Source organism: Lissotriton vulgaris, chromosome 1_1 (genome assembly GCF_964263255.1).
Source record: "Lissotriton vulgaris chromosome 1_1, aLisVul1.2, whole genome shotgun sequence".
NCBI classification, from domain to species: Eukaryota; Metazoa; Chordata; class Amphibia; order Caudata; family Salamandridae; genus Lissotriton; species Lissotriton vulgaris.
Genome location: NC_141685.1, coordinates 1,336,928,535 through 1,336,942,889, shown reverse-complemented (window position 1 = coordinate 1,336,942,889; position 14,355 = coordinate 1,336,928,535). Strand labels below are relative to the sequence as shown.

At 46.6% G+C, this 14,355-nt stretch overlaps 1 protein-coding gene across 1 annotated transcript in view; it reads right to left on the bottom strand.

Moving 5' to 3' along the window:
* LOC147749126 (fidgetin-like) overlaps nt 1-10,587 on the bottom strand; it is a 167,429-nt gene extending 156,842 nt beyond the window's left edge. Inside the window, exon 1 of the mRNA XM_086936532.1 lies at nt 10,479-10,587. The gene's annotated coding sequence lies outside the window, so the exon portion shown is untranslated. The remainder of the gene's footprint in view (nt 1-10,478) is intronic.
* Between the last annotated feature and the right edge of the window lie 3,768 nt (nt 10,588-14,355).

Genomic DNA, 14,355 nt, shown 5'->3' with positions numbered 1-14,355 from the left:
CAGACATTGGCAAATTCAGTCCCAGACTCCAGCTGCTTTGATAGGCGGCTGACTGACCTGAGCAAACTAACAGCCTCTGTCCAGAACCATCCCGGCTGTTCTGTGTTGCCAACACCCAAACCCAGAGCCTTCCACGTTCGCTGCATTCATTCTATACAGATCAGCGAGTTAAAGGCGCGCTGTTGACATCTGAAGTGATCAGCAGGTCATGAATTCGAGGAGGTACAAGAGAGATGTGGGGTGAGAGAAACAAATCGAGTGGGAAGGAGGGAAGGAGAGAGGGAAGGAGAGGGAGAGAGAGAGGGAGAGAGAGGGAGCGAGGGGGAGAGAGGGGGAGGGAGAGGGAAAGAGAGAAAGAAAAAAACAGACTTTGTCTGTGCTGTGACTGAGCTGCCCGACCAACTAGTGAAAGGACCCCAGCTTCTAAATGGGGAAAAAAATCTCTTCTCCGGGACACCCCTTGGCTCAAATATTGGCAGCTTAGACAAGCACCAGGTTGGTGTTTGGAGATATACAGTCTGTGCAAGGCAGCAGCAATTCACTTTACAAACAGCAAACAGATAAAGAGCTTCGAGTTCCAAGCCTAGTTTTAATTACTAAAAGGAGCACACATTTATCAATCAGAAGCCACAAAAAAATATAATACTGGAAAATGAAGATCAAATGCTAAAAAGTAAGTCCAAACAACCAGGGCTTTAAGTGGGATAAAAAACTGGGTGGGGGGGGGGGGTCTCTCAAAGGGGTATGACCGATGTAATTAGGGGCGTGACCGATGTAATTAGGGGGCGTGGCTTAAAACACTCAAACCGAAAATCTGTGTTTAGCATAGTGTGTCGCCCGACTGGTATTCGGCTGCTTTTTAGGCATTGCAACCAGATATATAACACAACAAGTAACATTATACCTACAACAAGCTGTAACTATTGGATTTGTCAACGGTTGTTAGTTGCATAAAATAAATAAGCAACAACTATGGCTTTAATAGCATACTAAAAATGCTTCAGTTCTGAAATGATGAGACTGAAAGTACTATAACGAGTCTCTTTGAAGTTACATAAAAGGCAGTGAAGGGTGGTACTACTGCTGCAGAGTTAAGATTATTTTTTCACCCTGAGGGAGAGGGCAAAAATGGAGTGCCCGATAGGGACCCGTCTCTGCACCTGCTTTGTTGAACTGCCGGTGTTGAGAACCGACAGGACCCGGCCCGCTTAAAGCCCTGCAAACAATCCTGATAGAAGTTTGTGGGGCTAACACTTCATGTGGCAGTCAATGCGGACAATGCCATGCTATGAAAAAGGTTTAAAAAAATCTCAAGACGGTTGATCGTGAGTGCGCCGGTTACCCTAGGCCTGGAGAGAGGTCGGTTGCTCGTTCTGCAGAGGTGGCACTTCTGGTCTGACTGGTAGCTCCCACCTTGCACACACAGCGTGCATCACCAGGCCGATAATTACCCCATCCAATAAAAATGCGGCACAGAGATGCTGGTAAACAGAGTTTGCACAGGCATCTTGGTTTATCAGATCGCGTGCAATCAAACGCCTAATCTGTAATTCAGTTTCTCCCAAGGACAGAAAGCGCATCTGAACCTAACTAGTGTTCTGCGTGTAGCCATTCCTGGTTAGTCAATGCATCATCACAGCTGGTAAGATAGCTCAATGAGTGCCGTGCCCACTGCTTTGATCTGTGTTTGGCATGCATGCCGCACAATGGGCTACCCTCCAACCATTCTGAGGCTGACCGGGCGAATGCCACAGGGACCGGCGACAGCGGTCCCTGTGCCAGGTGGCAACTTGATTTGTGTTCTAAAGATGGCCGTTATCATAAAAACATAGATCCATGACAACATTGGAAAAGCAAACACGCGATTCAGTTCAATGTCACAGCCTGCTACTAATGGGACACAGTGGAAACGCACTCACGCGCGTGAGAGGCAGTCCTGCTCACGTGCATCACCACCAATCCTTCCCGCACCTTTCACTGTGCCTACTTCAGTCTGGGAGCTTACATGCCTGGCCGTGGGGTTTAAACGTGGCTGTAAGTACACCAGAAACTAGGGACAGCAAAGCGCGCGGGCTGGTGCTGTCTGTCTTGTTTTCGTCTGTCAGATTCCTTTTGACAGTGATGAGTTTTTGGATACCAAGGTAGTAGCCTCATTACTCCACGTTCATTTCGAATTTTTTAGTCGCTGTTTAGGTTGTCGGGCTGGTGCTGGGGAACGTAAGGTGCTCACTATAAAGGCCTGCTCGTGCTGGGGAACGAGCAGGCCTTTATAGTGAGCACCTTACAGACTTTAAAGACAGCCCTGGTTCGTTCTCAAGTTCTTAGGATCAGCTGTAACTGTTCTGTGACTGACTTCCGAATCTACCGGATTCCTTCAGAAGATGAATCAACATTAAGTTTACATTTGTGTAGGTGAGGTACTGGAATTTTTTGCGTTAACTGACCGCATCAATTTAATCCATCCGACCACAAAACATTTATACAAGAAAGGGGGGCAGTGAGGAGCTTGCAGAATGATGGTGATAATTTGGGGATGTTGTTTAACTCATTACACAAAAACAAATTGGGGACCAGGAGCTATTTGGAAAGAAAGGAGGTCCAGTACCCGTGCTCCCAAAGAATAACGTTTATACACAGGGGTAACTGTTCCTAAGGGCTCGGGAGAGAAGCAACCCAATTTTGGTTGGTAAGAGGGAATTGTAACAAGTGGTATAACTCAAAGAAGGTTGGGTTTATAAATAGTGGTGGGGGAATCCCTCTTTTTGGATATAGTGCCCTCACACACCTTTGCGAGTGTCATGCTTCATCATCGGCCGTTGCTCCTCGTGAGGGCGTCGCTGCACTACCCCACGGGCCGCGCGAGAGGGCTCTTTAACGGAAATCTTTTAAGGAGACACTGCAGTCGTGCATGTGGGTGTGTGGGCCTAGGGAGGTAAATGAGTGGGTGAATTAAAAATACTAAATAGTACCTAGGACTTGTGATTATTCGGGGGTCCGAATAGTAAATTAAAAAAGGTGTAAATCCTGGAGCTCCTCTTAAAAACAAATATCGAGGGCGGATGTATGACTAACTGCTGCTCTCAGAATAGGTGCCAGGGTGAATAAATCACTCATAAAAAAGGGTCAACATGTTTCGCGCTCTTAGTTGGTCCCTAAGGGATCCTTAGGCGCTTCTTCGGGACCGGAAAGCTGGTGAAGTAAACAAGAAGCGGACAGCTCCCAGGAAAAAGAAAATACTGTGAACCTGTGATACCTTATTCTTAAGGTGTGTAAGCATCCTTACGCTGATGGGAACTCTCAATGTAGGTACCTATCCCCAACCAAGTAAAACAAAAATAGAGAAAGACACACAAATATATAAGAATATAATAACATCCTAATGTTAACTGTCACAGTCTTACTTAAATGATATTTGTTATCACGTTTAAGTATTAAAATATAGAGGTGACGCAGTGCGGAGTTACAATTATGTTAATTTTTTATTTTTAGGTTAGTTTATGGTACGCAGTTGCCACTTAATATTCGTTGTTTCACTTTTAAAAACACATTAATGACACTGGGTGGTTTTGGGATCCTGTTAATTTTCATGTTATATCGATACGGAGTATTACTTTTCTAGGGGTTTTATCCTCTCTAAGATGGCGGCCAGTACTGTGGGGGATTTTGTGATACGTACTACACAGGTTTTTTTAACTTTGTAGGCTTGACGAAGTGATATGTCATTGCGCACACGCTTCATAACACGGATGTGCAGCGGCGCAGAATTTAAATCCACGTTATCGGACAGCAGTTTCAGCACACACTGCGTATCTTATCAAGGAAAGACAATTTGCGACCTGAGGTCTTGGCACGCTAGCTATTTAATTGTAGCTATGTTGCATACTAATATCTATCTCCAGCCTTTGCATGCTATGGTCTAAATGGGTCTGCATACCAAGAGGATTTGCCCTTACTGCTGTAAATACGTTCTATGTTCTTCCCGTATCTGGGGTGATTGTATGTAGGATTTTGAAATCTTGTCCCTCATTATCTATTTCTGTACCAATAACGAGGGGTATTCATAAATGTTGGGATATTTATTGTATCCTGAAAATAAATACTCATACGAATTAGGATTACTAGTGATATTTTGTGTTTCGATCTCTCAGGTTCAGAGCTATAGAGCTCTACTCCCACTTTGTGGTTAAATTACGTATTCTTTGCTGTTAGGCCATTTTGGTTCAGTTAAGATTCTTGTTTCCTTATAATACAAATAAATTATTCTTTATAGTAACCTTAGGACCACAGGCACAGCAGTATACCAATTCCTCTTTCACCCTGTTGCATGTGGAAGTTTGGTTAAATCCAGAAAATAGAGGGTTATATGGATTAGTAACACTAACACAGGAAATGATGGACAGAACATACCCTTAATCGGTTGTTATATTAATTGTTTGGTATTTATATGTATTTCAATGTATATATATGTTTTTAAGGTGGGCCGTCTATTGTTAATGTATGAATTTATGATTATTATGTGTATGCCTCTGTCACAAATATGTGTGTAGAGATGTGATTTTTAATGTTTGCATTGTCCTGTTAGAATGTTCTTGGTCTAGATGTTGACTTACGTTATGTTAATGTAATTGTTTCAGCCCTGATGAAGTTCCATCTTGGACCGAAACGCGTTGGCTGAAGGCTATTTTAAGATTTTGATACACAATAAAGAAGACTTGCTTGGACTCATTTTGATACTTTGGACTTTTATTCTGGTGCACCTTCATTTCTCAAAACGTTTTGTCTTTCTGGTATCCAGAGGAGCCTAACTGCAGCGGGCTCAAGAAGGGAATGCACGGAACACTTACTTGTTGAAAAATTGCAATTGAGGTGCTGAACCTCTGGTCAGCAGTTGTTTGTTCTATGTTTGTGGTACATGATATTGTTGGGCTTTACCAGTAGGGCTGGTGATCGTTGGGCTTTTACTGGTACATGCGATTGTTGGGCTCTACCGGTAGGACTGGTGATCGTTGGACTTTTACTGGTCATGTAATTGGTGGGCCATACAATTACAACAGGTGATTACCAGGCTACTCCATTTGGGCACATGAGTGTTCCTCTCTACCGCTGGGATAGGCAACAGTAGGTCGCTACCAGCAGGGCAAGCATGATTGTAGGACTCTACCATTGGATTTAAACATGCGGTTTTAAAAAACTCAGCGTACGAGCGGAATTCCGCCCGCACGCATGCGGTTAATGCTCTTGCTGAACACACCACAACCTAAAATGCTGACTTATTTGCCCCCCCCCCCCCCCCAAACAAAAAAACATTTTAACTCTCACAGCACTAAAAATATGTGCATTTTCTCTTAACACCGCCAAACAGGGAAACTGTATGGGGTTTACCTGAGACTCACATCTTACCATGCATGTGCAGATCAAGCACACAGTGAAAAAAAAATATTAACACTGACACCGGGCTAAGAAGTGAAAACTATACCACTCCCCTTTAATTGTCAAACAGTGGATCAATGTGGTTATGTATCAAATTGACGGCGGAAATGCCCTGCTTGTAGGTTTTCCCAAACTCTTCCTAGAGCCTCTTAGAGAGGTTCTTAACCTGGCTGACAGATTCACCAGATTTATATATATTTTTTAAATTAAAAACACATTACCCAAATCCTCCAGGGATGTTCTAGTCTTGAATTGAATTGAAATTGAATTGAAACAGGATTTATAGAGTGCCTGGTTACCCATAGGCATCCCAGCGCTATAGCCTGATTACACACTGACTGTGGCCTGTTCATTTTGGGAAAAGTAAGGTCTTACTCGGTCTCCGGAAGGTGAGGTAGTTAGGTTGGGCACGGATCTGCTAAGGCATACTGTTCCAGATTTTAGCCACATTATAAGAAAAGAGGCGGCCACCACTGCTTGCTCTCTTTATTCTTGTTTATTCCATTGGAAGTCAGAATATACTTAGGACTATCTGGCATCACCTACAAGTCTGTGCACACTGAAACACCTCCGAACCATGCCTTGTCCGTATCTGGGACCCAGAAGCAGTACTTCCTTAAGGATGGTGACCAAGAAGCTTCGAAGCAGCGCCAAGTCTCCTCACCCTGCTATCTTTATGCTCCTTCTGTTAAAAAAAAACCTCGCTTTTCTCTGTCACACATCTCACTGTTGGAGTCCGCTGTTGCCTCCATTGGTGGTTCTGCCTCTGTGCTCACTCCGTGCTCTGAATTGTTTTCTCTCTTTCTATTGTAAGGTCACTGCCGCTGACGTGATCCCTTACTTGCGAATGGCTCTGCTACGGTTCCACACCAGAGCTGTGTGAGACACACAAACACCACTCACTGCGAGTGACATCATTTCAGGGCTCTGCCATGGGGCACAGAGCAGCCCGGGATGTTGAAGATGGCACCAGACTGCAATCCAGGGAAGGCAGAAGTAAGAGTTGGGGACATCGGGGGGACGCAGGATTTACACCAGTGCTTTAAATGGGCCGGTACTCACCGGTACTGAGTACCGGCACTTCTGAATTTTCAGGCCCTCAGTACCGGCACTTTTTCATTAGCCAGAGAGAGTACCGGTACCCTGTGAATCGGGACTGCAGGCTCCGGTTATGTCTCTCCTATTGCACAGGATAGATCACGCCATGCTTCTCAGGAGCTTGTAAGGGCGCCAAGCCTCTTACAGAGTGATTCCAGCAGCGCCCATGTGGATGGCCTGAGACAGCAGGGGTCTAATAGGGTTTGCCTTGCGTCACGCTGTGATTAACAGTGCAGGGTCTCGAGACAGACCCTTCCCTGTTGATCATATGCGCAACAACAGTTCAGCTGAAAGTGCTTTAGCCTCACCCCGCCCCTCTCAATCAGGTGTGTAAATGGGTTGAGAAAGACAGCCAAAGCCGGTTTTCTTTGCATTTTTTTTGTTCAGGAAAGGAGCTGCTTCTCTTTGTGAGCCCCTCCAACATTAATCACTGTGTTAATAAAGTAATTTGCATAATCCAAGTGCCTTCTTCCGTGTCCGTGCCCCCCCATGATAATCATCTATAGTTTAATTTTTTTTATCTCGTTTGCATATGCATATGATGTCTGGCAGGTCCCGTGGATACGTCTTGTTAATAAAGTGATTAGCATAATCCAAGTGCCTTCTTCCGTGTTCGTGCCCCCCCCCCCCCCCCCCCCCATGATAATTATCTACAGTGGAAAATGTTATCCCGTTTGGACCCGTCCCGTGGATACATCTTGTTAATATGTAATTTGAATAATTCAGTGACGTCATCATGTCGTGCTGTCATCTTCCGCGTTTGTGTATTCCATCTCCCATGGCTAATATTTTAAAATGTGCATCCCATCTCCCATGGCTAATAGTTTTAAATGTGATCCCGGTTATAAAGTAATTGGCATGATTCCTGTCATCATGTCGTGCTGTCATCTTCCGTGTTTGAGTTTCCCATCTACCATGGCTAATATTTTCAAATTTGCATTCTATTTGCATAATCCAAGTGCCTTCTTCCGTGTTCGTGCACTCCCATGATAATTATCTACAGTTGAAATGTTTATCCCGTTTGGCCCATCCCGTGGATACGTCTTGTCAATAAAGTAATTTGAATAATTCTGTGACGTCATCATGTCGTGCTGTCATCTTCCATGTTTGCGCATCCCATCTCCCATGGCTAATAGTTTTAAATGTGATCCCGGTTATAAAGTAATTGGTATAATTCAGTGACGTCATCATGTCGTGCTGTCATCCAACCATACACACAGATAGATACAGACGGACAGACACACCCAGACACCCAGACGCAGACACACACGCAGACACGCACACACACACCCAGACACACGCACACCCAGACACACGCACACCCACACACACACCCAGACGCACACAAACAGACGCACACAGACACACACACACTGCAGAACAAAATACTGGCCAGATGGCAAATTTAGGGGATGAGTACAGAATGGAGGGGAGAAAAGGAGACAAGTAGGGAAATTGAAGACTTGTCGAGAGAGTAAGCAAAAGGTGGGAAGAAGAGAAGCAGTACTAGGGAGATAAGCTAAGAGGCTGGGTAAAGATGAGAGGCGAACGGAGAGAACATGCCTATGTAAAGGCATGGAACCAGGAAGAGCCTGGTCGTAGGGAAAGGGGCAGTGGCATTGTTTTAAATGTGTGTAGTAGCACGTCTCTTCTGCTGAGGAGAGTACCAATACTCATGAAAGGTAGGCTCACTGGCTGCTAGTGCTGGTGAGCACGAGGCTGCCATGGTTGGAACCTATTTGACAGCCACGGCGCTTCTATAGTCCTGAGCAGAGCCGCTGTTGAACTATTCAGATTGGGATCATTTGCATGATGTCGCTGTGTTCACCATCACACAGTATTGACAGTGGAGGGCCCATTTAGACCCTGTGCTGTTAATCACATTCCCACTATTGTGTGCATTTGGGCAAACACAGGTATGGAGGCAGAACATGGACAGCAACAATTTAGAAAGTCATGGGAGGTAAGGACTTTAAAATGGCTTTAATCCCACCTGAGACTTTTTGTGAGTGTTTGCTTATGTCTGTGTGCTTGCCGACTTGTGCGTGCCTGTTTTTCTGTGAGAGAAAAGAGAGGGAAAGAGGGAGAGAATCAGGACACTCAGGAGATTTTAGAGGGAGTGTGTGTGAGTGTGAGTGAGTGTGAGTGAGTGTGTATGTGAGTGTGAGTGTGTGCGTGTGTGTGTGTGCGTGCGTGTGTGTGTGTGCGTGTGTGTGTGTGTGTGTGTGTGTGTGTGGGTGTGTGCGTGCGTGTGTGTGTGTGTGTATGCCTGAGAGCAGATAGTATTGTGCCAAACAACAACAAAAAAGCAGTATGGCATTAAAAAGCAGCAAATATTACAAAACGAGGAACTGTTCACATATCAACCTGTTTGGAGTTCATTTTGTGTAACGAGTTAACCTGTTTCGTTTACATACACATATTTTTCATGTGTTTTTATAGTGGCTGCAACTGGTACAGAATTCATTATGTATCATCATATTTTGCTCTTAGGCCCGCCCCTAGCCCCGCCCACTTTCCACTCTTCTAGCTCATATTAATGAGTACCTGCACTTATTTTTTCCCATTTAAAGCACTGATTTACACCATCCTCAAAATCGAGGGTGTTGGACAGGGAGTAAACAAGACACAGACAGAGGGGCCACCAGCGCGCGCCTCTCCCACCCAGGCAGGATTGCAGGGCTTTCCCAGCGCACAGCAGCCGGGCCGGGAGCTCCGGTTGGTCCATTTCCGCAGCACGCCCTGGCCCTGCACCCGGGTACATACTGCGGTCTCACCCTCACAGGTGAAGCCGCGCCAGGAGCGGGCTCCATGGGTGGCTCATGTGCCACGAAGACCATCCGCGCCCGCGGAGGTGCCCTGACTGACTTTTACCGAAATTCAGAAAAATCCAAACAAGTGGGGCCTTGGAAGGGCCGGTAGGGTTGGATAGAGTCAATCACTCTCGTCACCCTCGTCTGACCTGTGACATGCTCTCCCAGCCCGTCTGGTCTTCTCCTGGTTTCGCTATGAGCGCTTCTTTCCAGGAAGAGATACCTTTCCATGTATTTGTTGTTGGGGCTCTGGGGGGGTTATTGCTTCAAATGCACAGCGAGGTAGAGCACTCCGTAAAATCGATATGTGCCTTCTGTCCATACGGATAATGTGTGTCCCGGGACCATCAATATGGAATGACAACCCCCAGCCCACCCCTTAAAAAACAAGGACCACCCCCTTTTGAGCTCAGAGGTGCAGGCATAGTCTTGATATATGTGTAATGCTCCGGGAGAGGGCGGCCTCTTTCAAACTGCCTCACCCGAGACAATGCTGTTTCAGAAGACATGGTACACTTATTTGTAAAGCGCACAACCTGTCACTGGCACGGTCTTGCAGCGCATTCCAAGGATGGCTTTTTGAATGGTTCCGATAGCATTTCAACTGCGGCATAATACGGCACAATTGTGGCTTCGGCACAAGCTGAGGAAAGTACATTTCACAAGGAACGCCCCTCTCAGCTCCACGAGCTTCAAAGAAACACACAGTACGATGCCTTCATCTATAGGGGCTTTGCACCCCTGCCACGCAACTCTAACACCCCAACAGCCTTAAAAGCAGTGGGGCTATCTTAATCAGTGCACCCCCCATGGGCTCAGCATCCCCCCCCCCCCCCCCCCAGCACAGCTCTTCCCTAAAACATCATTATTCAGTAAATTAGGCGAAATGAACGTGTATGGCCTGCAACCCCGGTCTCCCTCCCGCACACAAAGTGCGATTTAAATGAATGAATGTCCATCCATGCCTCCTCTGCCTACGCGTCAAACCACAAAGGAACTTTAAACCAAAACATCTTTCATAAGAGCCAGGCGGTACCATCCAAACCCTGCAAGAAATGAGGCGCAGCCCTCCCAGTGAGACCTGAAGTCCCCTCCCCGCAGTCCACGGGACCCTCAATTACACAGGCAGCGCCTTACCTCCTCATTCCGGCACACTGTCCCCAGAAGGCAGCCACAATAATCCATATTCAGGGCAGGCAGAGGGGGCTCCGGAGCTCGGCATGTGTGAGAGCCCCATGAGTGCGTGTGTGTGGGACCCGGGGTAAGTGTGCATCAGAGTAGGGCACTGTGCGTGAGGTAGCTAGCTGTCCGCGGAGAGGCTGTGTGTGCGCGAGGGACGCCCCGGGTCGGGGCTTGCGCTCAGGAATCCGTGTATGAGGGAAGCCGTGTGTGCCTGTGCAGGGCCGTGTGTACGAGGGACGCCCCGGGTCGGGGCTTACGCTCAGGAATCCGTGTATGAGGGAAGCCTGTTGTGTGCCTGTGCAGGGCCGTGTGTACGAGGGAAGCCCTGGGTCTGCAGAGGGCTCTGCGTCCGTGGGGGTGGGGGCGGGGCGCATGTGGCCGGCCAGCAGTGACAGTGTGAATGGCTGTGTGACAGGCTCAGCTGCACGGACAGGCCACCGCCACCCCCTCCCCGCAGAGCCGGGGAGGGAAAGGACCAATCCCGCCCTCTCTGGCCTCAGTGCCTCGGGGCTGCCGCTCTCCGAGGGAGGCAAGAGGGCTGCAGCTCGGAGGGAGGGGGAGGGAGCACTGTGCCTCAAACCCTCTCGCCGAACAGGGCCTGGCACTGCCCCTATGCGGGGTAGTGGTAACTGCCTCGCACACGGCTTTGGGGGCACTGTTCTTTAATCCCACCTGGAGTTGAGAACTTCCTCGTAAACCCCCCACTGTCCTTGGGGGTAGTGCCCTGAAAATCACGAGGGGAGAGTGGCGGTTCTGCCACGCGAGGAAAGCCAGAGAGTGGGGCAGTAACACCCCCGAGCCCTCAAAGGAGTTAGGGAACAAATACCACTCTTTAAGAGCCCGGAGAAGCCTTGGGCTCACTGTCCTTCAATCACTCACCGGGCAAGAGGGTTAATGTTTTTCAAACTTGGGCTGCCCTGTAAACCCTCAGAGAGGGGGAGGAAGGGAGGCCTTTTGTCAGAGATCCCTGGAAGCTCGTGCTGGGCTGCCTGGCCCGTCACACATCGCCCACAGGAGGGCTGGCGTTTGATGCCTTTTAAGCCCACAGGCGTACACTGCCTGAAAGGCTAGAGGCGCATGCTTCACCAGGGTAACAGAGAACCACTGCCCAGCCGCGCAGGCCACATTAGTCATCGGGCTAGACGTGAGACATTACCCATCTGGGACTGGGGCTTTTCTCAAACACGATAGTGGTGAAACACTGCCCACTGGGCCAGGGTCTCTCTCCCCTAGGTTAGTGGTGAAACACTGCCCACTCGGGCCAGGGTCTCTCTCCCCTGGGGTAGCGGTGAAACACTACCTACTTGGGCCCGGGGCCCTCTCCCCTGGGGTAGCGGTGAAACACTACCTACTTGGGCCCGGGGCCCTCTCCCCTAGGTAACTGGTGAAACACTGCTCACTGGGCCAGGGTCTCTCTCCCCTGGGGTAGTGGTGAAACACTACCCACTTGGGCCAGGGTCTCTCTCCCCTGGGGTAGTGGTGAAACACTACCTACTTGGGCCAGGGGCCCTCTCCCCTGGGTTAGCAGTGAAAACCTGCCCACTTAAATAGTCGCAGGTCAGTTTTGAACCTTTACATTTCATAGAATTCTGCTTGGGTTCTGCGTTCTCCTTTGCTGCAGTGCCCGCCAATCTACTTTGCCATCAAGCTAAACATAATAGAAGACCAGCTTCATATCTGCAGAAGATAATCCTTCTATTGAGTCTACAGCACTAAAAAGAGAACAAATGGACTAACCCTTTGCACTTAATATTTTGATTATGTATATAGTGCTCAGACATGCTGGGACGATGGGCTTCTGCAAGACAAAGTACATTCCTTCAAGTACATCTATGGCACCATAAACATCAAAGAAAGATTGACTTTGGCAGGCAGAACATAGTACTTCTATTGTGTCTATAGAACTAACAATAGGGAGGCTCCGGAAGTTAATAATTTACAAAAAATACAAAGGATTGTGCTGCAGGGACCTTGGACCTACATTATGGGTCTGCGTTGATCCACGAGGCTAGATCTCAGCACATCCATGGCAGGGAAATGTACATACAATGAAATTAAAACGGAATATCTTGGTGCGTATTCTGAAAATCCAGTAGGCCGAACCCGTCGGACCTTCGTTGGGTAAACTTATTGTGATTCAGTGCCACGAATGATTTTAAAATAACAGAAAAATTGAAATAATATTCTTACCTTCTTTATCAACAAGGTGTGGGTGGAGCCTATGGCCATCAGCCTAACTTTAGAAGCTCCACCCCCCCCTCGAAAAACAGTTAGGGAGCATGGCCTGCATAAACCCCAACTACAATGTTAAATAAATCCACATGGCCGTGGTATTTTATTCTGTACAAAAAAATCCATTAAAAAAAACTCCCTGTGGCATTTGAAGCAAGCTCCTAAAGTCAAGTGGGCACACAGCGGATGGAAAGAGGCAACAACGATGCTTTACAAACCTATCAGCATGTCTGTTACATGGACCAAGTAAGCAAATGCCAGGGGGTTCCGGACGGGCCAAGGTATATTGCAGATTCTAGATAATTTCGATTTTGAACATTAAAAACAGAAACACTGTTTCCAAAATAAATAACATGCATTGAGGATCCGATGAAACATGCCCATCTGCAGTATTCACATATCTTGATATTCAAAAGAAAAAAGCCCATCGATCTAACTCACACGTTTTCATAACAAAGGCACGGGGTCCCACATAGTGTGTTGTACCCTGAGCCAATATTAGGTTTTGAACCAAAAATATTTTGAGATCTGGAATTTGCAGATTCACTCGAGAGTTTCAGTATGGGCTCAAACAATCCTAAGATGTTTGCCAAAATCCCGGGCCTAGATGAAAGTAAGTTATACACATGGCGAGGATCAAAGTCGAAATATGATGGTTCATCCACAAGCCTTCCTGAACAATGGTATTTCAGATTAGACAAGCATCCCCACTCCAAACCATTGATCAGCACAATATGACATGTTGCTACCCTCCTCTCCAGCCATCAGGAACATGGAGGGCCACCGATCAACCTCAAAGGCCCAAAACTGTAGAACCCACATCTCCCAGCTGAGCCCAACCACCTCTGACTCAGGAAATTGCTAAAACTGAACTGTTGAAGAAAGACTTTGCTCAAGACTATTACATGTGATTGCAATGAAAAATTCAGATGATGAAAATATCCCTGGCTGGACTCTCAATGGCGTGGCTCATTTTCATACTTTGCTTATGTTTCACTCCCTTATTCTGTAAGTACTAGCACTGCCGAGCTATTGTATGATAATAAGTGATGTTTTATTAAACACTTAAAGTAAATAAAATTATCACATGGAGGATCCAGGATTCCTTCTCATCCATATGAAAAACATGCATTATTCACATCGCCACCAGGAGACTTCATAAACATTATTGTATAAATAATTCACACTTCCTATGACAAAATAAATAAACATCTTTTAATATCACAAGAATGCACAAGGTCCTCACACAAACTATACACAAATATTTCGAGGATAAAACACACAAGAGGAAAAATACACCATTTTCACATTATCTTAAGAAAGGTACACCATTTATTAATGGACAATACGCCCTTTCGCAGTGTAGATGGCATAATAAACACTCACGCCCATGATAATTTATAATGATACAGTGAATTAATACATTCCACCACCTCGCTACAAGAATACACTCTGTCCATTCATGACAGCAGGAACAAACATATTCCCACTATTCATACTGTTGTACAAAAGATGAACATTTTTCACAATGTCATCTAAAATAAAGTTAAAATAACAAAGGTGGATGGGTAGAATGCTTGCAAAAATCTTTACTACTGGC